We start from the raw sequence: 25,858 nt of genomic DNA on the forward strand, positions 1-25,858 counted from the left end.
AAGCATACAGTGATGTCTTGTGGTTGAAACTTAACCATATGAGAGCAGGTCACTTGATTAGAAAGAAAACCAAACACTCAGAGGCACACACATACACTAAAGGGCCAAAGCAGCCCCTGCCTTGGGTTTGAGATGACGCTAGTTTCCTCTTGAAAATTGTGCATTCCCTCAAAAACCTTAACACCAAAAAAAAAAAAAAAAAAAAACAACCTAGTCAATAAATGGGCCAAGGAATTGAACAGACACTTCTCAGAAGAGGATATACAATCAATCAACAAATATATAAAAAAATGTTCAACACCTCTAGCAATTAGAGAAGTGCAAATCAAAACTACTCTAAGATTTCTGGGGTTATGGCTTAGTAGTAGAGTGCTTGCCTAGCATACGTGAGGCACTGGATTCAATCCCAGGCACTACATAAAAATAAATAAAATAAAGGTATTGTGTTCATCTATAACTAAAAATATATTAAAAGATTTCATCTGACTCCAGTCAGAATGGCAACTATCAAGAATACAAAAAACAATAAGTGTTGGTGAGGATGTGGGGAAAAAAGGCATACTGATACATTGCTGTGGGATTGCAAATTGGTGTAGCTAATCTGGAGAGCAACGTGGAGATTCCTTGGAAAACTTGGAAAGGAACCACCATTTGGCCCAGTTATCCCACTCTTCGGTTTATACCCAAAGGACTTCAAAACAGCATATTACAGCGACCCCGCCACATCAATGTTTACAGCAGCACAATTCACACTAGCTAAATTGTGGAACCAACCCAGGTGCCCTTCAGTAGATGAATGGATAGGGAAACTTTGGTATATACACAATGGAATATTACTCAGCATTAAAAGACAATAAAATCATGGCATTTGCAGGTAAATGGATGGAGTTGGAGAACAAAATGCTAAGTGAAGCAAGCCAATCCCCCAGAATCAAAGGCTGAATGTTTTCTTTGATTTGAGGATGCTGACTCATAATGGCAAAGGCAGGGGCATGGGAGGAATGAAGGAACTTTAGATAGGGCAAAGGGGAGGGAGAGGAAAGGAAGGGGCAAGGGAGTAAGAATGATGGTGCAATGAGCTAGACATCATTACCCTACATACATGTATGAAGACACAAATGGTGTGAAAATACTCTGTATATAACCAGAGACTGGAAAAATTGTGCTCTGAATGTGCAATGTGAAATGAATTGTATTCTGCCATCATATATAACAAATTAGAATAAATAAATAATTTAATAATAAAAAAAGAAAATTGTACATTTCCACAAATGATTCATTTGGTGTATTTATTGTATAAATTTGAAATCAACTTTAGAGTTGTATCCCTCTCAATGCTTTGGATAGTCATCTGATCTCAATATTTAAAAGAGATTCCCCTTGCCAGGAAATAGTGTGAAGAAAACAAATAATTTTTGTTGATATCTGTTAGGAAGAAGAAATAAGAGAGGCTGTCTTCATCGAGTCCCTCTTGGACTCTCATCTCTTATTTCCATGGCAGAAAGTTTTCATGTTGGAGTTTTCCAAGGGGTGTGCTAAACATTCTACTGGTGGTGTATAAGATGATTTAAATGAGTACATCATTTTAATATTATCTTAATATTTATTAGCAATATAACTATTAAACTGTGATTGTTTACATATTTCTGCTTAGGAAAAGAACAAAGTAAAGTTAAAACAAATCTATAAATAAAAATATAATTGATACATTCATATGGCATAATATATAGATATACTAAAGAATCACACAGTAGCTGGAAAAAGCATTCAAGGTAAAATAAGAGTTCATTTCATAGATTGATAAATTGTACTTCTCATGTGTTGACCTTCCATTTCAAATTTTGGCAGTATCTCTGGATACCGCCTGTTTTAATAAACCTTTAATGAAGATTAAAGTCTAAAAAAAAGTCCAAGGAACTAGATGAATAACCACTTCTCAGAGTAGACACGTTAGTGTAATTAATATAAGCTCCTGTAGAATTTATAGAGGTCTGTGGCTCATTTATAGAGAACCCAGTTTGACTTAAACTTTCTTTTGGATCTTGTTTTTACTGAGAGAGGCTTCTGTTGGATAATAGTTTTTGCTTAGGCTCCGGTTGGCATTGGGTAGAGCTGGTAAAAAGGAGTATATTCATTTTCCTGCCTTGATTCTATTCAGGATAAGCAATATTAGAAGGAAATGCATTTGCAATATTATAAAATTTACGTACACACAGTCATGAGCATACATTATATATAACAGCATCCTTTGAGGTTAGAAAGATAGCAAGATGTATTAAGAAAGTGATGAAATGGTTACTTTGGAAGTGACCCAAACAGAACGTATAGGGCCTGTTTTGGCATAAAAACTTTGTTTTGTATACTTCCTGTGGTTTACTCCATACTTAATTTCCTGTTAAAATCTTCAGCATTGCTCCTGTTGATCTGGTAACCTCTCACTCCTCTAGATAATTTTGGGTCAGTTATGTTAGATAAAAATTATTTAAAGGTTATTTCTAATGTTCCACTATGATTATCATTCAAATACACTGACAGTTTCCTAAGTCTGTTTCTGAATAGTTCCTTTGGATGTTAAAATAAGCATTATAAGAAAAACCAACAGCAGCTAAGGTTATGGAACCAAATAAGCCTGGGAAATTTTGGGTTCCTGGCTTTTTAAAGAATCATACCCTCTTTAAATAGGGAAAATAGTTTTTAGAAAAAAAATGTTCTCTTGACACCACATTAGGAAACTCTGGTCTGAGACCAGAATAAATATTTGCCTCTTATGTATTAAGGAATTGCTTTAAACCTCCCAAAGTTTTGCTACCATAATGTAGTCTTTCAGGATCAAGCATTTGCAAGCAATTCCAATAGCCTGCTTCCAAGTTCAAATATAGAAAGAAACCTCTGAGACTGGAGGAACTTCTGAAATTCCTTTATCCCAATTGACAGATGGAGCCTTCTCAGTGGTACAGCAATACAGATGTTCTTTCAATGACCACTTGGTAGTCCATGCAAGGCCTGTATGTGCCTGAGCAAGGCAAATTTGATTCTGTTCTATCAGCAAGGGCTGAGCAGTCCATGGCAGAGCACTGAGGGTTCCCTATCAGTCTCCCGTGGACCATCATCCTTCTTTATGAAATTTATTAAGAAAAGACAAGCTATCGAGTGGTAAATTTAATCAACAACTTTGGTTGAGGTTGTAGAGGATTTCAATAAAGCCAATAAAAGAAACAAAGAGTCTCGCAAACAATTGCACTTTTTTTTTTAAAAAAAATTCTGTGAAACTATGCTTCAGTAACCAGGTTGGAGTCCTAAAAAAATTTATCCTTCTGTAGTCTTATTTACCTTTTAAACTAATAAACCTTATCATAAAAACGGTTTTCAATTTACAGTGAATTTGAGTAGAAAATGCAGAGTTCCCATCTATTCCTTCCCTTCACCATGCCCCAAACTCTACCACCAATGCCATTTCTCATCAATGTGGTTTGTTATAATCAATGAGCCTGCACTGACACATCAATGTCATCCAGAGATCATAGTTTACATCAGACTTCACTCTTGGTGTTATGTATTCCATAGACTATGATAAATGTTCAGTGAATATATTCATCATTATAGTATTACATGGAAGTACTCCCTGCCCTTAAATATAACCAGTGTTATATTTCAAAATACCTTGGAGACTGGTTCAGTAAAACACTTCAGATTGTAGCTATCAAATTTGATGGGAAAAAGGAGGGAGACTTTTAAATCTTTGCTGAACTGATTTTACATTTTGTTTCTTGAATATTAGTAGAAAGAGCTTTGTCAATTGATATTTTCAGCCTTGCTATCGATCACACTGATGTTGAATCTTTATATTATTTCTGAAACTTTTGTTGTGGATATTAAGAATTGGGGGGCAAAGAAAACCATTATGAGATTGTCCCTTAAAGATAAAAATATATCTCCTGGAAGTGTCAGTGATATGAGCAGAAATTTTGATCCTTTGAAGCATAGTATCCTTGATTCAACAAATGTAATTGCATTCCTACAATGTATTAGACATGAAGTTCTGCAAATACAGAGGGAATGAATCTCTGTCCTGGGGGATTCAAGGATAGTAGGGCAGAGAGCAGGGTGAATTATCAAAGGGAGAAGTTGCATCAGAGAGAAATATTCAGAAGAAGGAATGCAGGAATGATTAACTTTGGAAATATGATAAAGAAGCAAATCGCTCCTGCATTTACTACAAAATCAGCCTGTATCTTTGCCTCTTCTGCATTTGTATTTATCACTCCTTGGTAAGTACAAAGGATAAAAAAGTTATCAATGGGGAGATGGTCTTCAGCAATTAGACAGCTCATACATGTTTAAGAATTGTGGAAGAGTGGATCCTATGTAAATACACTTTCAAAGGGGCTCTGGAAGACTTCTGGATTAGCATAATCATTCAGTAATTAGAAAATTAAACTACTGGAGTCTTTTATAGTTCCTCACTACCTGGTTCACTACCTTGGGTCACTACTTGGGTCTTTTTTGACTTCTGTAGACTCCTGGGTGGGTCTTCAAGGTTTATAGTGCTACTTACATGGTTTCAGCTGAACTTCATAGTTTTTTTTTTTTTTTTAAAGTTTCAACAAAGGGGAGTTTGGAAATTTTCTCTGTGTGTGTGTGTGTGTGTGTGTGTGTGTGTGTGTGTGTAGGGTTGGTGGGAACATTCATATCTACTTTGTATCATTTGTGAGTGAAAAGTTAAACATTTTAGTCTGGATCACCATTTTATTTTCTAAATGAAGAAATCTACTGATAGGTTTTTAATAAAAGCAGATATCTGCAAATTGATGAATTTTTATGACCTCAGTAAATACAACAGAGCAAGACAAGAATCTAGTTTCTTTTTCTCAAAACGCTGACTTATCAACACTGCATATCTCCTTTCTATAATTCGAGAGTTTATAGAAAATTGAATGTGAATATTTTTTAAAAATTGAGTTAGTGAGCTGGCCTCATGAGATTCTATAAAACCTATTTACCCTTGACCTCATCTTACCAATGAAGTTTTCATTAATAGCATAATTTTCCAAGTCACTCTTGAAAGCACTAAAAAAATCTTTAAATATTATTTCTAATGTGCTTACTCCACTTTGGATTCATTTTAATTTATTATCACCCTATCCTTTCAACAAGGGAGTTGTGTCTGACTTGATTTAACTGCACTTGCAAATAAAATTCAGGTAGTACTGAAACAAGTGCCTCCTTATCAAGTCCAAATAATGGAGGGCCATGCCGTAAGAAGATCGATGATAGAATGTTCTGTTATGTAACATGTGACATAAACAGAAAAGCAAAGATGCTCAAAGGTCAGCATTGAGATAGTATCTGCAAAGGAAGATACATTTTAAATATTAGGGAATCAATGACTGTGTTAACTCTTCAAGTTGCTAATGACATTATTCCAGTATTTTGCTTTTGTTATTATGAAACATTACCGTGGTTAACAATAGTGACTTACTTGCTTTGTTTTGTTAGTTTTGTTTTTTTTCCCCCCTAGGAAAATCACTTAGCAAGTTTGCCTGACAGGCTTTATTCTTTCCAAAGCCTTGCCACTTAATTACTTTCAAATATACTCTTATTGCTTTCAAATATATTAGCTGCACTCTCTTTGTGTCCATTCCAGTGGCTTGCTTTTGTGTCTGTTATGTATTTATTCTTTTTACCACATGTTGATGCTGGACCCACTGGCTATGTACAGGTAGTGTCCACTCTTAGCATGACGCTGCATTACTGTGGGTACAAGTGGTCTGTGCTAATACTGTTTCCTGTGCCTGTTCCACCCTGTTCAATTAAGCTTCATTTATGATCCTCTTTTTCTTCTACTTTAAAATCAATCAATAAATAGAATGCCTTAAGCCAATTGAATTTTAGTGATGTGTGAATTGTTTTTTAAAATATATATTTAATTTTTAGTTGTAGGTGGATGCACAGTATCTTTATTTCATTTTTACGTGGTGCTGAGGATTGAACCCAATGCCTCACACATGCTAGGTGAGCGCTCTACCTCTGAGCCACAACCCCAGCCCTGATGTGTGAATCTTGATGCATTGTGCAGGACTGGGAGCTCAGTGCCAAGCTATAACTTTCCTTGTTGTGTGAGTTTGATAAAATCAGCTTCCTTGTCAGTTCTTCTGGGTGGAAGCCAAAGGTGCTACAGTCGGGTAGAAAGAGTTTAGTCCTTTTCAAATTCTACAGTAATTAAAACTAGCCCCAGAAAAATTAGGATTTAGAATCTGTCATGGGTAGTATGTTTTCCATTTTTCTTTATATGTTAGAGCCCTTTGCCTAGGCCTTTTCTTTATAGAACTCAGTAAATTTGGCACCGCGGCTGCTCCTTCTAGCACTGTAGCACTTCATTTACTGGAATAATCCTCAGGATGTCCCTTTCTCTACCAATTTTTATTTTCACGGACTTCCTTTTTCTCTTAGTTATTTGTAAACTAGTGGGTTAAACAAATGTACAAATTTATGTTCAAATGTTAGTGATGTGGAAAAATCATAGACTATTCCTGACAATTCCAATCTAATTTTCTTGCCATCTGCTTTGTAGATAGACATCATAGATGGACCCTGAGCACGCCCAACTGCTGATCTTATCTAGTTCCAGGCTCCAAGCCAATCCATAATGAGGCTGGAAAAAGCTAAATTATTTTAGTTTAAATTGAGAGTGGTGGAAAGTTTCTGTTGGGGAATCATACTGAGTTGTGTATTTTTTTTTTTTTTTTGATAAGATTTTTTGTGATTCTAAGTATCGGTTTCTCTAATTTGAGTATTAGTGGCTTAGGTAACAGAAAGATAATTGGTAGCATCTTGGGGTATCTTAAGAAATAAAAGGAAACACTGAACAAATTAGCCCTTCACAGTTCATCTAAGCCTGAGCTTGGGTTGGGGTAGGGGCCCAGAATCTTTGTCAAAAATTGTCAATTTGCTCAGACCAGGGTCGGCTACAAATGGGGGCAACTGTCAGCAGTTTGTGAAGCTAATACCTCACTCTTCCAAACACAGAGACTCCTAAAATATAAATGATCACTTATTCCTATTTTTCTCCTTCTGTGTGTTTTGTCTTACTTTTCAGTAGGTTGTGGAAACAGAAATTCAGCATAATTCATTTGGTGGGAACTCAGAAAAACCTTATACTCTTGCTTTATCTTTTGTCTCAGATGATGGGAAAGATCAGGAGATATAATTTTATAAATTTTTGTTATTTTTCTTGTGAAAGGTAACTTTGAGAAGTCTTTGTCTTCTTGTTACCATTATAAGGTTTTAAATTCTATGTCATCTTTACTTGGTGTTTTGTGTATGACTTTGTGGCTCCCCACCCGCCCCTTGTTGGTTCTGTTTTGACCACGTTCTTGGTTAAGACACTAAGATTTCAGCGTATAAAATGCAGTGCATTGAAATACTAAAAGGAGCCTGACTTGCGTGGGAGTTGTTCCATTCTGCCAACCTGGGGTTTCTTTTCTCATATTTTGCTCCATCAGGGTGGAGGCATATTTGCCTTCCCATAAGAGAGTAAGCAGGCAGTGCAGACCTGGCAGGAGGGAGGGGGCAAGGGAGGAGGAGGGTAGTAATATCTGTACTCACCTTCAGCAGGAGGCTGGAGGTGAGCAAGAAAGCAGGGACACTAGGATGGAATGGAAGAAGGACTGGGAAGTCCATAATGATCTCTGGCCTATCCCTTTCCTAATTTCACGATTCACTATGGAACAGCTATCGATTCCCAAGGAAACAAACCACTTGAGTATGGCAATTGCAATAAAAACTATAAGACCCTGTCCATTCCTGGAAGTCACATTCTTGGACACAAGTATCTAAAACATGGTCACATTTTATAATTCATCCTCTATAACTTCAGACAGATTTTTCCATTCATGCAAAATTAAAAGCTACTGAGAAGATCTAAGAATTTAAGAAATTCCCCCACTTCATACAAAATTCCCCGATTTGGGGCAGTTAAAATAGAGTAGAATAATTCGAAGGAAAAATGTCACCATTTCACTTCTCTTTTGTCAGAGAAGTGTATATATAACATAAAGTATCACTTCAGAATCAACTGTGAAATAGGTTTGAATGTTAAGGCTTCTTCTTTTTTAAATTTTTACTCCCTCTGGCAAAAACCCATACTCAATTGTCAAATCAAATGTCAACTGATCTAGAGGAAGATGGCCTGGGAAGCTGTGGATGTCTCCAAATCATTTGAATGCACAACAGCTGTAAGATGAAGAGACGAATGCAGATGTATACCACCTCATAGAAAGCTGGAAAAGATCCCATGATTATATCAAATTAAAACCTCTGTTAGCTGCGCCTAACTCAATAACAGTAGTTGATGTTAGTGATTAAAACTGTGTCCAATATTATATATTAAGAAGTGCATTATACAGACTTATTTCTTTATCCTCAGAAATATTGTTCAGTATCTTTTCCCTACCTCTTTAATTCATCTTTTCTATTAAGACCCTGGTATTTTCCTCTCCCTCCCTCTCTTCCATCCTTCCCCAACTTTATTGACTTCTGAATGCACAATTATGGCCAATTGATTTTACTGTGGAAATTCAACATTTATCAATAGTCTTCCTTAGTGAAACAGAAGAAAAAAGTAAAGCACATCAATGAGTAGTTGAAATCTTGGAGATTCTGAGGGCTTTGTCTTTCTATAATCCAATATCATCTATAGTCATTTCTGTCATACTTTACGAACAAAGTACATTTCTCCTAAACACACTTTTTATATGATTTGAACAGGTAACAATGAAACACAACTTTTGTTGAAACATATTTAAAGAGAGACTGAATGTAGTTCCTATGTGGTAGGAAATAAGCATATTTTCCAAAATTAAAAAAAAAAGTGTGTTTTTGAGTGGTCAATATATTTGGATATAAATTCATCACTCCAAACATGAGAGGCTTCTCCATATCAGTTGCAGATTCTAATTCCATTGTTCCCTTTATTTACTTAGTAAGCCATAAGAATACTTTTTTGGGAGGTAGTACTGGGGATGGAAGGAACCCAGGACCTCAGGCATGCTAGGTAAATACTCTACCACTGAGCAACATCCCCAGCCCTTTTATAAAATTTTGTTTTTAGAGAGAGACTTGCCCTGTCTCAAAATAAGTTCAGGCTGTCCTTGAACTTGTGACCCTTGTGCCTCAGCCTCTCAAGTAGCTGGGATTGCAGGTGTGTACCCCATACCTGGCAAAAAATATTTGCTTTTAAATATATTTTGATTGGCTTCTCCATTTCACTCTGAGTAAAACCCAAAATTCTCATAATGGCCTGTGGGACCTGACATGATATATTTCCCTAAATAATTTTTCTGATCTTAGCATCTTCTTGCACTTGTCTCCAGGAACACTGGGCCCCTGGCTACTTCTCAACCTGACAGGCCCATTTTTGCCTTAGGACCTTTGCATTGCCTATTTCTTCTGCCTGGAATAGCTCCAGATTATCATGTGGGTAGCATCTTTCACTTCTTTCAAGTTGCTGGTTAAATTTCATCCTCTCCATGAGGCCTCCTGTGACCACCAGAATGAAATTTGCTGTTGACATCCTCTCCATCATGTCACTTATCTTCATCTGCTTTACCCCCTCATCCTACTTAGTAGCTTCCAATGCACTACTTAAATTTAGCACATTATGTTTATGTTCATCTCTGCCTCTCTATGCTAGAATGGAGAATGGATATTGACAGGGATTTTTGTCTGTTTGCTCAAACATCCCTAACCATACCTGACACATAGGAGGGAGTAGTTGAGTGAGGTGGTTAAGGTCTGAGACTTATACGAATTTTGTTCAGTCAATATATATTTGTTCAGTGCTTATTGTATGCTAGTTGCTATGCTAGGTATTATGGAATCCATGGGAGACAAATAAATGGGACATTTCAGAATGTTTAAGTGTACAATGTATAGTTGAGCATAGGGTACTCTGGGAGGCTATGAATTGGCAATAGAAGAGGCAGGGTCATGAAGGATTCATTCATTTTATTCACTCAGCACATGAAATCTACTATATGCCAGTTACTCCTCCAGGCACCTCAGAAGGGGATAGATTCAACCAGAATATGCTTTTTGCCCTTTGCCTTTTTGAACTTGTGACCCTTGTGCCTGAGCACAATCTGGCTTAGGCTTCAAAGGGTGACAGCCAGAGGCAGAGGATGGTGGATCAGAAGTATGCAAGGACTTGCGTCCTGGTGGAAGCATGAAGCCATGATTCCAGCCTGATTCATAGACCCACCTATTTCTTATATGGGATACAAATGAAATGAACTTATTTAACTCTCTCACCATGTTTTGTTATGATTTCCTTTTTAAAAAAATAATTTATCTTTTAGTTGTAATTGGACACAATACTTTTATTTATTTACTTTATGTGGTGCTGAAGATCGAACCCAGGGCCTCACATGTGGTAGGCAAACATTCTACCGCTGAGCCACAACCCCAGCCCTCATTATGATTTCTATTTTTGTTACTTTAAATACATAGTCTATCTGAGTTTTTTGCTATTATTTTAGTTTGTATGTCTCCTGATTAACATGAAGGTTTGTATTTTCTGGTGGTTGTCTTCATAACTTTGACTTTATATCACATGCTGTATCCTTTATTTCTTAAAGTGGTGTCCCTTACTATTATAAAACATACTCTCAATGCTTACTACTTTTAATATTACTTTTCCTACTTCTCTCTCTTCCCACTACAATACAATTTTGGTATATGATATTATTTCTTAGGTTGTCTTGTGATACATTCAAGTATGTTTACCAATATATCCTGACTTACCATCTTTAAGAGATATCATTTGACAGTGAGAAATAAGAGATGGAAATCAGCACATCTTGCATTATCTCTGCTCTTTTTTCTCTTTCCAACTTTTGTTAGTTGGAGCATCGGTCCTGAGAACTGGCAGATAGATGAGGGGTTGGAGGAGAAAGATGGATTCCAGCCTTTCTGAAGGAATTCATTCCCCAGATAGAAATGAGGCAATGAAAAGCCTCCCAGGTTTTTTCTGACTGTTTATCCAGAATTTGTGCATTACAGGTATATTCCACAAAGCCAACAAGGAGCAGCTTATGAAAGCAGACTCAGGAAGGTTTCATTCAGCTCTTTAAGGCAAGATCCCTAGCATCCCGTGCAGGGATAGCACTGAGCAGATGTCCTACATAGAGAGCTCACTGTATTTTGGACTATATTCTAATCCATAGAGTCCCTATACGCAACCACCAAAAGCTCTGATAATATTGTCTCTTTTCCTCTATGGAGTTTTCTCTGCCTCGTTGAAAACCCCACTCTCCACTGATTCCAGGGTGTGGCAAATGTTTCCAGGGAAGAAAAGGCCAGTGATCTTTGCCCTCTTACAAAGGGATCTTCCTTTTCTGAATTTTAATACATCTAGTTCTCTTTGCTTCAACAACTCTCTGATGTCTTTAAAAATATGACATTTGGGGGAAATTTTTTTTGGTTTTTGTTTTCTAATTTTTGAATCAGAAGCAGTATCCTCTCACTGTTTATTATGTTGTACTCAGAAACAGTATTCCAAACCCTTACAGATGTAGTGAAATTCTAGATACATTCTGGGATTCCAAACTGAATTGACTTCTCTCTAGGGGTTCTGGAAGAATATGCAGACACTGCTATTTTGTAGCTTTGTTAGGCAACAGCACCTTTCCTATCACACTGTAATTTTGAAAGAAGTACTGCTTACTTGTCAAACCACTTGCATGTCTTCATGTGAAAAGAATATAGTCATGCTTAAATAGAATGAATGCAAAGGAGGCCAGCAAAGATTATAGCTCAACACCAGTGACAGGATGAGTTTACTATTCTATCCACACGCTAAGGAACCAAGTGAGATGTGCCTGATTATTATGATTCATATTTTCATATATATGCCACCATCAGCTCCTGAGAAAATTGATCATATTGAGCAGTCTGACTGAAAGGACAATATCATTTACTATTTCAGGCAGTCATATGAGGTATGTGTAGTCATTCCCATTTAAGATAAGGAGATGGAGGCTCAAAAGATTGAATAATTTATCTGATATCACACAGCTAATATTTGGCAGTGAATAGAGGTCCCCATGCCATGCTCAGGCCCTGTTTCTGTTTCTCTGAGTCAAGGAGTAGCCTTCTCTTGATGAACTGTCTTTCCTCACTTTACTGGTGGTCTGATTCATGGTGTCTGTTCATGGCTCTTAACTTCTCCCCTCAGCTCTGGAGGCCAGGCAGTGCCCTCCTGCCTTCATGGCCTTGTCTTATTGGAAAAATATCTCCATTTCCTTTAGCTCCAGTTTCATTTTCTACCACTTCCTTTTTTGAAGGGAAACAAACAAAAATAATAACAGAAATTCATACTTCTACAAAAGAAATCAAAATCAAAGCAATTTATTTTACCTTTCTTCTCCCTCAGTGTTCACACAGCTAACACTCCAGTTACAGCTTATCTGTTAATCTATAAAATTTTAGGTTTTCATATCTTGGGGCTCTACCTCTAATTTTCCTTTCCAGGAATTGAGGCAGATGAGACACAGACACAATACATGGTCTGTTCTCTCTGTTTAGTCTGAATTGTCACTTCGAGTCATTCAAAATGGAAGGATGGGTATATTGATATATTGATATCTCTAATAGAAAATAAATATAAATAAATTGGTTAGATTGTTGTGATATCCTGGGAAATATACCTAGTCAAAAATGAGCCTTTGCAATCATAATACAAATAACAATAAATGCTGGTGATGAGGAGAAAAAGAACCTATATGCACTGCTGGCAGGAATATAAATTAGTATAGCCATCATAGAAAACAGAATGGAAATTCCTCAAAAAACTAAAAATAGAACTACCATACAATCTAACTATACTATTCCCCAGTTTATATTTGAAAGAAATAAGGTTAACATACTCTAGTGATACATGCACACTCATGTTTAGCATGGCACAATTCACATTAGCCAAGTTATAGAATCAACCTAGGAGCCCACCAACAGATGAATGGATAAAGACAATGTGGTATATATACATGGTGCAGTATTATTTATTCATAAAAAAGAAAAAGAAATCATGTAACTTGCCCCAAATGGATGGCTTTGGAGAGCATCATGTTAATCAAAATAAGCCAGACTTAGAAAAATAAGTATCCCATGTTTTCTCTCATATGTGGAAGCTGGGGAGGAGGGAGATGAGAATGTAGAAGGGAGTCTATGAGAGAAGAGGAAGGAGATTAGGGGATGAGGAGGGTAAGGGGGGTACAATGGGGAGTGAAAATGATCAAAACATGATATATGCATGTATTAGCATGTCACAATGAAACCCACTGTTGTGTGTAATTAATATGCACTAATTAAAAAAAAAAGTCTTGGTTCACTCTATAAAACTGGGAAACTATTACCTGACTTTATTTTCCTCAGTAATAAAATTAGAAAAAATGGCATTCAGGTGGAGCTGTGTGCATGGTACATTAAGAATAAATGTTCTATGATAATAGTCTCGTAAATTGGTAGAAATATGCTTTTTTAAGCATATAGTAATTTTTGTATGTGTGTATAGTAAGTTCCGTGTTTTTTTTTAAACAAGCTTTCAAGATTAGATATACTAGTCCTTGTACATTTGTTTTTTTTCCCCTCCAACTATGCACACACACTCCTTGGTAAATGAAGATGAAAGAAATGTTTCAGTTTGGGCTCCATAGGAAGGGAACTCTAAGAAATAGATTTATATTCAAGATGTTTATAGAGCATTGGTTTTGAATTTAATACCTATGGGGGATTATGGGAAGTATGGTAGGCAGAGGAAGAGTAGGGCTGAGCTGCAGTCTCTAGGGCCTCAGTCACTGCTGTGGAGATCACAGCAGCCGGGCCTGCCTTCAGCCCTAGTGTTGGCAATACTTTCAGCAGCTAGGAGAATAAATGCCTCAGTTTGAAATGGGGGAATCTTGGTAGCACACCATGCAGTGGTCCACATGACTTATGCACATTGAATGCTTCATTAGGTCAACATTTATTGTTAGTTTTAAAGGTTAAAAATGTTGAATATTGATAATTTAGTATGGTACTTAATAAATGATGTGATCATAATAGTAGGGGTTTATATAAAGCCATATAGCAATAGAAACATAATTAGTAGGTAGAAGAGTAGGTTTTATCAACTTCTATGGAATGGTACTATAGAGAAGTCAATATCCTAAAAAATAAATTTTATTTCTTTGAAAGCAAACATATGGTTTCCTGAAATTTTGTTTTTGGTTTTCTGTTTTGTTGATTTCTGTAATGATCTTGATTATTTCCTTTTTTTCTGATAATTTTGGGGTTCATTGACTTTTCTTTTTCCTTCTTTGTTAAAGTGAAAGCTTAGAGAGTTGATTGGATCCTTTCTTATTTTCAAATATGGAGTTTTAGTTATAACTTTTCCCTGAAGTGCTACTTTATCAGCATCCCACAATATTTATCATGTTGTACTTTTTTAACTCTAATTTGTTATATATGACAGCAGAATGCATTACAAATCACATTATACATATGGAGCACAATGTTTTATTCAGAATATTTTTTATTTTATTTTTATTTTTTGGACCTGTAGGTTATTTAGTAGTATGTTATTTAGTTTCCAAATACTTAGACTATTTAAAAAATCTTAATACTAATTTTTAATTTAATTCTATTATGCATAGAGAACATATTTAGTGTAACTTGCACCTTTTTAATCTTATTGAGACATTTATGGTTCAGAATATGTTCTGTTTTTGTAACTGATATATGCATACTTGAAAGAGATATGTAGTTTGGTATTTTTGTGTGAAGTGTTGTGTAAATGGCAGCTCAAGTGGGTTGATAATTTTCAATTCTTTTATGTTCTTACTAATTAAATATCTAATAGTTCAGTCAATTACTTAGGGTATTATCTCCAACTATAGTTGTGAATCTGTGTCTTTTTGCAGTTTTATCAGTTCTTGCTCCATGTATTTTGAACTCTTTAGCTATTTTCCTTCCCTCCATCCCTTCCTTCCTTCCTTCCTTTCTTTCTTTTTGTGTGCTGGGACTGAACTCGGAGCCTTGAGTGTGCTAGGCAAGTGCTCTACCACTGAGCTACGTCTCCAGTCTGAAGTGCTTGCACACACACTTACTTTCTCTCTCTCTCTCTTTTTTGGTACTGGACATTGAACTCAGAGGTGCTTTACCACTAATCTACATCCCCAGCCCTTTTATTTATTTTTTAAATTTTGAGACAGGGTCTCACTAAGTTGCTTAGGGCCTCACTAAGTTGCTGAGATTGCCTTTAAACCTGATATTTTCCTGCCTTAGCCTCCCAAGCCATGGTACGGTTTTTAAAGTTGCAGTGTTAGACTTTGACTTTAGGGTGATGGCATTTGAAGCTTAAAAGAAATAACAGAAACAAACAAATGGGCTTGCGGCCAGTCAAATGATTCGTCTGGAGTCAACCAATGCGTCATTGTCAGAGTTAGGAACAGCTCTTGGGAGCGTGACTTCCAACCACTTGTCTTAACCTCCAGACCACACTTTCCATCACTGAAGGTCCTGAACCAGGCTAAGGAAGTAGAGTTTGTGTTGTTGAAGTACTTAGGTCAGGTGTTAACTCTCAGACTTGGATGTGTCACAGAAAGAGCTAGAAAGCCATCAATATAATTTGTAATACCAGGTCCCCCTTCTTATAATTATTGAACATGATACCTTATACTATGGCTTGACCAATAAAAGAAACTCGTTTCCAGAGACTGATTTCATATCATGCCTTTCAGGGTTGTGCTGTGGGAAGGGATAAATCACGGAAGTAAAGTGATTTAGAACAGATAGGTTATCAAGAGACCTCATGCCATGTTCACACAGACAAGCTCTCTGTGCCAATTTTTCATTTGTTGTGTGTACCTGTGATTCAAGGAAATATCTCCTGAGACATGCGAGAGCACTTAACTCTTTAAGATTTACTGTAGCAGTAATTTTACACTACCAGCTAAAGTAATAATGACTGCTAATAATAAATGTCCTGAGATAACAGATAACCATCTTATGCATTTTAGGTTACCAAAATCTTTATGATGGGATTTAATTTTTTATCATAATACTTTGAGACCAGTTTTATTGCCCCATTCAATACATTGGATGACTGAGTTTCAAAAAGACAGACTTTTCTAGTTTTATGTGTCAAAATTTGGAATTGAACTGCATCCTGGTCTCAAAGTTAATGCTAGTTCCAATGTTCTGTGCTGCTTCTCAAAAATCACTGCTTTGAGTGACTAAAGCTGTCACTGCTTTTAGGTGGCCTTTCCCCTAAGGGCATTGAGAATCTTCTCAGTGCAGTAAAGAGAGGAACTTTCCCATCAAGGTTTTTTCTCTTACTCAGCTAGTCCTGAGCCTCCTCTTTTCATCTTTGTCTGTACCAAGTAGAAATCTGGTTTGGGGCTTCTTTCAAAGCTTATAATCAGAGCTCTTTCCTGGCTTCTAATCTCTTGCAACTTGTATTCCTGGAGATTTATCTTCTGAGGCTGAGTTGGGTTCATTTCTCCCTCTAACAACTTAAATGACTGCTTTCTTTACCTATGCAGTTCAGAAATTTTTATTGTTGTATGAAGACTAGTTTTTAACAACACATTAATTAAGCCCTTTACCAAATTTTCGAGTATAATTAAGAAATTTTACCTTTTTCAGTTGGGAATTAGGATGACAGTTTCTCATAGTCTAAGAGTTTTAGGACTTGGTTGGTGAGTTGTTGGCCTCATTAAATGTCCCTGATCAAAAATCACTCTATTTTTTTAAATTTCAAAATTAAAACAATTATTTTAGGTGTATTTTGGTGTATGTGTGTGGGTGTGTGTGTGTGTGGATTCTTGACAGGATGCATTGGATTTTAAAGTCAATATTTCACGATCATTTAGCAGAATGATATGTTGTAACAGAATGAAAACATGAGAAGAGATTTAATGGCAATAAGCTGAGAGAGAAGCAGGAGACTGACTTTAATCACATGATTCCCAGGCAGTTTATGAGAACCCTAGACGTTGGGGGTTTCCATTAGAAAGATGCTAAAATTTAGTTCTGTGAAATCTAGGGGCTTTCTGATGTTCAGCTGTAACACATGTAGACTGAAAAAATGAAATCTCGTTTCATAAGCATCCTGTGTCAGTTTCTTTGCAGTGCAGGAAATAGGTTAAAAAAAAAAAAAAAAGATAAGAAAGATATACAAAATAACTCTGCTGGACGCCCTGCATACCATTTCATACCAATGTGGCCATTTCCAGGAATCAATAACTGATTATTTTTCACATGATATATCTAAAATACAGTGTTGGGAAGATATCCATATTCAATCAAATTCTTAATTATCTTTGCTGATACGATCATGTTGTATTTATTTTTTATGCTGACATATAGACATATACATCTGCATGTGATGTTTGCTTTATCTTTTTATATTTCATTCAAAACAGTTCTTAAAATATTGTAATTCACTTATATTTCATACTAGACCTGCCTCTTCCAATTAATCTCAAAAGATCTTTACTAGAAAGGTATGTAGGTTTAAAAATGTATGTTATGTATATTATAAATCTTTGGGGCATGAACAGATTTTTACATGTGTCAATTCATCTTTAAGACAACACTGAAATAGATATTATTTTACAATGGAATAGGCTAAGAGACTTTTTTAAAATCTAAAGTTCACATATCTAATAACATATATATTTGTATATATACATACGATACACACATATATATATAATACATTATGTGTACATATATATATATGTACAAATATGTATATATGTAAAGATAGCTCACTATGTACTTTTGTGTATACTCATCAATTCTTCCAATGAGTGTAGGAGGCAGGGACTACTTAATCTCCATTAAACAGATGAGGCGATTACAGATTTGAGAGATTAAGCAATTTTCCCGAATTTACACAATTAGCAAGGTTTAGGACTAGAATTCTTGGCTCTGGAGGTCTGATTTGATCCTCAATGTCTGTCCGCTCTACCTGATTTTCTTTCCCTGGTTCATTAGCCCCATCATGCTATTACTTTACTATTATTAAAGCAAATTCAAATTGAGTATCTGTTAAGTGGAAGCCAAATTATGAATTATGATGAATATGTCTTAATGACTGACTAGAGGACAATTAAAGAATCAGGGGCAAGTGCATAAGTTTTAATGTGTATCCTGGTTGCTCACACCCAGGGTCTTCATCTCCATTAGTCATAAGGGCATCATCCCTAAGGTGGCAATTTTGTAAATACTAGAATTTATTGGTAAAACATTTACAGCATGATGGTTAGGGTAGCAATCTACACAATTGTAATTCTTTTACATGATTATTATTTTTTTACTTGTAAGACTAAAACTCACAAACAATTGTTCCCAAGGATCACCCCTAAGTAGGAGAGACAAGATGTTTCAGCAGCTCAGCAATGAGCGTCTGGAACAGCCTCTTATTGGTTAAGCAGGGGTGGAGGGGGTGAATCGAGAGTGGCCTGTTTGTCTTAATTATTCCAAACATAAACACTACATGCTTGATAAAGCCTTGGCTTCGAGGCAGCCAAGAACCCCCTGCGAGGGAAGTGGCAGTGTTACTCTGGAGCACCACACCTTGGCCTTTCTGCCCTGTACACTGGGTTCAGATTTCCCTTCAATAAAGGGAAATCTGTGCACATGAGGATATGTGCTTAGTGAATCAATGCTTGGTACTCGGGGGTCATTTCTCCTTCTCAGTATCACTCCTGACGTTCCCCCAGTGACATCTGATAGGAGGGAAGTGTTCCAATTGACAGTTTCTCAAGTTCTCTTCCAGGGTTGTGGCAACTGTGGCCATCTGATTTCTTTGACTAAAGAAATGGCTCTTGGCTCTGAAGTTTAGGAAAATGCCAGGGTGAAAGCTGGTGAGGACAGTGAGTCATAGGTCAGATCCCTTAGGATGGGTCCCTGCCCATTCACCTCCACGGCAGCAATCTTTCCTCTGCAAGGAATCCTTGCATCTTGAAGCAGTGAACCTCAAGTTGTTAGACACACAGCTCCGAAGGTACAGTGGTAGCAGGCACAGGCTGCATCCTGACATATGCATTCATGCTTGGGAGTTATGGTATTTAGGTGGGGAGGAAATGCTCCTGGAAACCCTAATCTGGAAAATTCCCACTGAAACGGTTAAACATAAATCATAGATGTAATTATGAATTAAATGAAAATTGCTTTGTAACACCCCTCTTGTCTCTCTGAATCACCCTTATCCATCCCTCCTCACTGTTTTCCTCAGTGGGCCTGCTGGATGTTTCCAGAATTAAAACATTCATTCCCTGTGACTTTGAGCCTGTTACTGTGATAGGTCAGGGTAGGATTATCACTTCAAGCCCCAATGCTTACTCTGAACACTTGCTAATTTCTAGAACTTTGCAGCTCATCTTAACAGTGGATTTACTTTTCTGTTTGTTATTAAAGTGAGTTCAAACTGAGTCTTGGTTAGGTGGAAGCTCATTTTGAATTATGGGAAGTACCTCTCAAAGACTAACTAGACTACTAATAAAGATTCAGGGGAAAGTGCAGGGGTGGTAAGCTGCGTAGATGACTCTTTTGGTGGCAAAGTGGCTCAGGCACTGATGTCCAGAGCGACTGCTCAAGAAAAACCACAGCTTCCTCACAGAAGGCCTCCCTCATCCTGTCTTCCTTTGGCTGGCAGTGGGCTCCGAAGAGGCTCACAATTTCTAAGTAACTATAACTAGGGCAACAACAGGAGCAGGCTGGAGGATTTTGCTTATTTATTATGTTGTTTTTTCCTTTTGGTTAAAACTTGTAGTTACTGAGAAGCAATTTTGAAGGCTTCTGAGGAATAATACAGGGGAAAGATAAAATTTTATGGTAAGAGATAAATTCAAATGAAAGAAAGGAGTGTACTATTTTAACTTCCATGGTAAATTCTTATGGGTCGAAATAATACTGTTATCTTCTATTCATTTCATTAGTACACCATTTAAAGGAATAGTGGATTTAAAAAATCTATTCAGCCAGGCACTGTGGTGCATGCCTATAATCCCAGTGGCTCGAGAGGCTGAGGCAGGAGGATTGCAAGTTCAAAGCCAGCCTCAGCAATCTAGGGAGGCCCTAAGCAACTTAGTAAGAGCCTATGTCTAAATGAAGTACAAAAAAGGGCTGGGGATATGGCTCAGTGGTTAAGTGCCCCAGAGTTCAATCCCTGGTACAAAAAAAAAAAAAAAAAAAAAAAAAAATTCAGAGAAAGTGCTGTTCATTATACAATTGCTTAATGCATAGTTCTATAGATTAGATCCTAAATGTTCTTCAAAGGTCCATGTGCTAAAGGCTTGTTTCCTGGCATGGTGCTGTTGGAAGGTGGTAGAACCTTTAAGAGGTAGGGCCTAGTGGTAGGTGTGCAGGTCACTGGGAGCATGGCATTGAAGAGGGTAGTAGGACCCTAGCCCCTTCCTTTTCCTCTTTTTTGCATTCTGGCCATGAGGTGAACAGTTCTGCTCTGCCATTTTCTTCCACCATGGTTTGCTGCCTTGTCACAGGACCAAAGCCACAAGGCCAATTTATTATGAACTGGAACCTCTGAAACTGGGAGCCAAAATAATAATAATAATCTTTTTCTTTTTATAAGTTGATTATCTCAGATATTTGTTTTAGTAATGTAAAACTGACTAACACCAATAGTAAAAGAAAATCAATGCTATTAGAGAAGTATAGAAAAGTGAAATAACATAGAAAAGATGACAACCTACACCACAGAGGTATTCAGTTCAGCTCCCATAGGTTTTTTGTCTTTTTATCTTGCTTCCATTGTTCACGGAGACAAGAGATGGTTTGGTTAGTCTATTTAACTAGAGACAATTGACTGAGAATGGGATCAGCAAAGCCTTTTGCCCTTATAGTTCAAATAAAAAATACTTTCAATTAACATACAACAATAGTGATTTGGAAGACCTGATACAATGATGTACTTGATTCAATGATGTAGGAGAAATGAAATTCAAGGTCAATCAAGGGTCATTTAAGAACTTTCTATTCTGATATAATTTTGGACTTATAGAAGACTTGACAGGATAGTTTAGCATCTGTGTACAATTTTCACTCATTTCCTCTAACTTTATCATCTTTTATAACCAACTGGATTTTTACAATTAATAAAACTAAGACATTAGCATTGATATTATTATTAATTAAACTACAGATTTTAATCAGATTTCCCCAACATTTTCCACTAGAATGGAAAACATTCAGATTGGCAAAAATGTGGTCTTACTTAACCTTCAGGTTGACAACAAATTGAGAACTTCTGATAATGCCTACTAGCTGTAAGGATGTACAGTTAGTTGGAGCTCTCATATCAGTACTAACACTTAGGCAAGTAATTCAGTAGTGTCTAGAATTGCACTGTCCAGTAGGATAGCCACTATCCATGTGTAGCTGTTCCCACACATGGAAGGTGGGGAGTTGAATTGAACTACAAGTGTATAATACACATTTGTCTTCAAAGAATTAGTGCAAAAAGAAATAATGCAAGCTATCACATTGATGATTTTTATTTTGGTTGCAGTTTGAAATGATAAAACTTTGAATTCATTGTACTAAATATCCTAAACCATATTGCATGTTATGTTTATGTTATAAAGGAAATATGTTTCACATAATGTTTTTTGAGTAACATGTAATACTTGTACGTGACTTTTTCGTTTTTTGAGTAACGTGTAATACTTGTACGTGACTATTTGGTACAGTGCAATATTTTAACACATGTATATAGCAGATACTGATCAAATTGGGATAATTAGCATTTTCATTTCCTTATCATTTCTTTAGGTCTGGAGCCATTGAGTTCCTCTCTTCTAGGTCTTCATAAAATATATAATCTGCTATTGTGAACTCTAGCCACCCACTGTGCTGTGGAACACAAGAACTTATTATTTCTATCTTACTGTGTTTCAGCTCCTATTATCCAGCCTCCCTCTTGTAACTTATCTTCCCATTTCCTACACTTTTTCAGAAGTAATGAGACACACACAGCTAGAGACAGCTAAATTCCTCTCGTTTTTGATAATGAGAAGAAGAACACTTAAAGGATTTTTTCCCAGCTGGTGTCTTTGTAACAGTCATTTGTGCTATGCTCTTGTCTATGTGATATAAAGAATGGCAGAAACTCATGTTTGGGAGAATTTCAGAGAAATGAAAATGCTGGCTATCGAGGGAGCATGTGGCCTGGAAATAGGAGCTGAGCAGTTCTGCCAAAGTGTATGTAGAAGGTAGTTAGAATATTCTTGTAAAATGTTTTATTTCTTATCATGTGATACAAAGATGCATCTGTTCATTTTGTTTTCCTTGCAACAAAACCCTTTCAGCAACACCAAACTAGAAAGTTTATGCTTAATTAAAAATGACATTCCTATTTCTGTTATTCAATAAAATTGATAATAGAAGTGAACTTGCATAAAATCAAAAATTTCTAGCTACCATGGGGTGGGGGTTGTCTATAGCGTTGTCACAGACCATATGAAAAAGAGAGACACATCATGCTGAGGAAGCTCCAGACTCTCCTGGATAAGCGAGCCATTGTTTTATGAAGACTATGCAAGATTATGGAGATGAGCATTTCAGACATTAATGAAAGTCCCCGTGCTGTGAGTTAATGGAGCCTAAAATCCACGAACTGCTGTGATCCAGTAGAAACTATCTTCAAGTGCTGAGGTCATTTCACGTACTTACTGGAGAGTGACTCACAGTTCCTCTAATGTACTGGCTCGATAACCCAGTACTCCGAGTCCCTCAGGCAATCCCCACAAACAGGTCCTTCCTCAGTCCGCCATCAGCTTCTTCTTGTTACCTTGGCTACTGACTCAGGTCATGATTTTGAAGCAAATATAAAATATGGTTTTCAAGAGGGATTGTATCCCGAAATCAGCAGCCTCTGCTCATCCTTCTTGGCCTCTTATTTTGACTATCATATTTTTGTGTGTTTTTTTTTTTCACATTGCTGTTACTTTAAAAAGAAGAAGTGATAAAGATGAAGAAGTTATCCTGCTCATTGAAAATATTCCCATCAGTCATTTTAGATAAACTTCTTGGTATAAAAAATTTCCTCAGTAATGGAGATTCTGACTTGAGATCTCACAGAAATGAAAGAAGTATTTGAAATAATATTTATAGTTTTCCAAAGTCCATTGCTTTCTATTGTAAAATTTTAAAGTGTTATTAACATTTCCTTAATATTCTTTTTTTAAATAAGAGAGAGAGATAATTTTTTAATATTTATTTTTTAGTTTTCGGTGGACACAATATCTTTATTTTATTTTTATGTGGTGCTGAGGATTGAACCCAGTGCCCTGCGCATGCCAGGCGAGCGCGTTACCGCTTGAGCCACATCCCCAGCCCTCTTTAACATTCATAATTAGCATTATAGCTCCGATAGTAGAGCCACACATATTAATCTTTTTCAAAGATTTCATGTACTTTGGTAAATATTTTTTGTGCTTTCCCCATGAAATGGAGAAATTTCGTAGGCTTCTTGGGAGTTGATGGGTAGGGATTAATGAGACCAATTCTTACTCAGCCCATGGCTCTAGATTCTAGGATGTTCATCTTTTTTTATGGGTTCTTCATTAGACTATGAACTGCTATGATTAGAAAAACTAGCAAAAAGGATAATAAGTTATTATTACTGGGAATTTTTAAGCTGTCCACAGAGTTGCTTTCTTTTTAGGAAAGAACATACAATGACTCACAGGTTCCTTGCAGGAGCCCCTTTAGAGGAAAAAAGGAGTTCAAAGGGACTGTCCCATGGATAACTCTGTGGAGAACCGTGAATTGATGCTTGTTCAACAGGGGAATTTCTTAAATATTCTTAAAGCTTTACCTACAGCCACACCTATCAGCAGTTTCTTTCTTTCAGCAAGAAATATTTGCAAGTTCATTGCATCTAAGATGTGAAATATGTACAATTTTCTCTTAAACAATTGTTTTTATTCCCCTAAGAGAGCTGCATTGAAATAAGAGGACTCTTCATGTTTGCTTGATTACTCATTTCCTGCAGATGTAAAACCTAAAAGTTGTCTGAAATGAGCACAGTAATAAATTGTGCATTATAAATGTGTTTCAAAGGATTCAAGTTCCTCTGAAATATTTGTTCAGTTAAAGGCCAAAGAAGGAATGAATCCCTAGTTTCTCTTTACTCCAGGAAATTTCTGTTTCTAAACATCAATGAAAATTTTTTATGCCACTAAGTAGCAAGAATGACAGTATTGGTGTTGATTAATTTTGTACTTTATAATTTTTAATTTCTACACTAAATCAAAATTGCACAGGTGAATTTTTTTTATAACCATTGTTCATCATTGTTTAATTTAAAGCCATAACATTTTTAACATTTATGGGATTGGTTTATAATACTGAGTAGTATTTGATATATGGACTTTGTCTCTCAAGTTTTGGATAAAATCACAGATAAAATATTGTGAAAAGAAGAAAACATCCCCATCTTTAAAAGTTATATAGAAAATGTAAATTCATAAACATCCATAAGAAATCATTGTGGTATTTAATAACCTTTATAATTTAAAATGAACCAAAATGAAGGTTTTATAGAAAAATTGAACTATATTCCTATGATTTGCTTGAATATCTGTGGCACTTACAGGAGTAGAAGAAAAAGAACAAAAAGATAATTTGCTCACGTAGAAGACAAAGATGTTGGTTAGCACACTTAAGGTAGGTTTTATGCAGTAACTGCTGGTAACAGGAGAAGGAGCAAGCAGAATCCCAGTCTGACTTGCACACAGGTGCCTGGACATTCTAAAGGAAAATGGATCAGGATGGGTAGAGGCAGGGATTGAGTGGAAGCACTCAGAAGTGAAACATTATAAAGGGATGGTCAGTGTCCAGGAGAGCAGGCTGGCTGTCTGCTCCTGGCAGTGCTAGGGGTTAGGGATTCTGTCTTCTCAGAGAGACTTGGAGACAGAGGCCCGGTCCTTTCTGATGCTTATATTTCAAAAGAATAGCTCTCAGATCCTTGAAAAAGACATTCCCGAGTTGCAGGAGATACATATATAACTCAAAGGGGCAAAAGAATATATTCACAATAATTAGCACCTTCTAATAAATTCTGTAAGAAACAGAGGTCAGGGACCTGCCATTGTGTGTTGGCTAGTACAAACAGTAAATCCTTTGAGAGTCCTGAGGTTACCCAGACACAACTCAAGACAGTTGGGTCAGCCCTGGGACATGGCAGTGGACACTTAGAAGCCATGCTAGGCTAGGTCAAGTGGATTAGTGCAGGGATTGGGGTGGAGACCTTACATGCTGAGAGCTCTCTTCTCTCTCTCTCTCTCTCTCTCTCTCTCTCTCTCTCTCTCTCTCTCTCTCTCTCTCTCTCCTCCCCCTGCTTTGTTTCCTCTAATGGTGTCAGTTAGGATGCATAGAAGGAAACAGAAACTACTACAGTAGATATTTTAAGCAAGAAGAATTTTAATACAGGACATTATGTGCCTAAACGATTACTGAAAGTGATAAAGATGATCCTATGCTGGGCTTTAGGACAGAGCCCAGATGGTCTCCACTGAGAAGTTACGGCCTCTGAGGTCTTCGCTACAGCTATGTTTAAGAGCGATTCCTGGAGCTATTTTGTAGTGTCTGCATGCTGACATCAAGGAGCTGGCACTGCTACCACTGCAACTGTCTACCAACACTAAAGACACTGGAGAGCAATCCCCATAGTTGCAGGCTAGGCATTGTCTCAAGCCAGGCACTGACCCAAGTAGCTGTGGAATGGAGGCTGGAAGATTGCTGCAGGAACACCTCACATTTCTGTAGTCTCATGCGCAACAGAAGTAAACAC

The 25,858-nt window shown here is 36.7% G+C and overlaps 1 long non-coding RNA gene across 1 annotated transcript in view; it reads left to right on the forward strand.

Moving 5' to 3' along the window:
- The window catches only part of LOC139707842 (uncharacterized), a 262,953-nt gene that overhangs the window by 65,329 nt on the left and 171,766 nt on the right, over window positions 1–25,858 (forward strand). The gene's annotated exons all lie outside the window — the stretch shown is intronic.

This window comes from Marmota flaviventris, chromosome 12, assembly GCF_047511675.1.
Source record: "Marmota flaviventris isolate mMarFla1 chromosome 12, mMarFla1.hap1, whole genome shotgun sequence".
NCBI classification, from domain to species: Eukaryota; Metazoa; Chordata; class Mammalia; order Rodentia; family Sciuridae; genus Marmota; species Marmota flaviventris.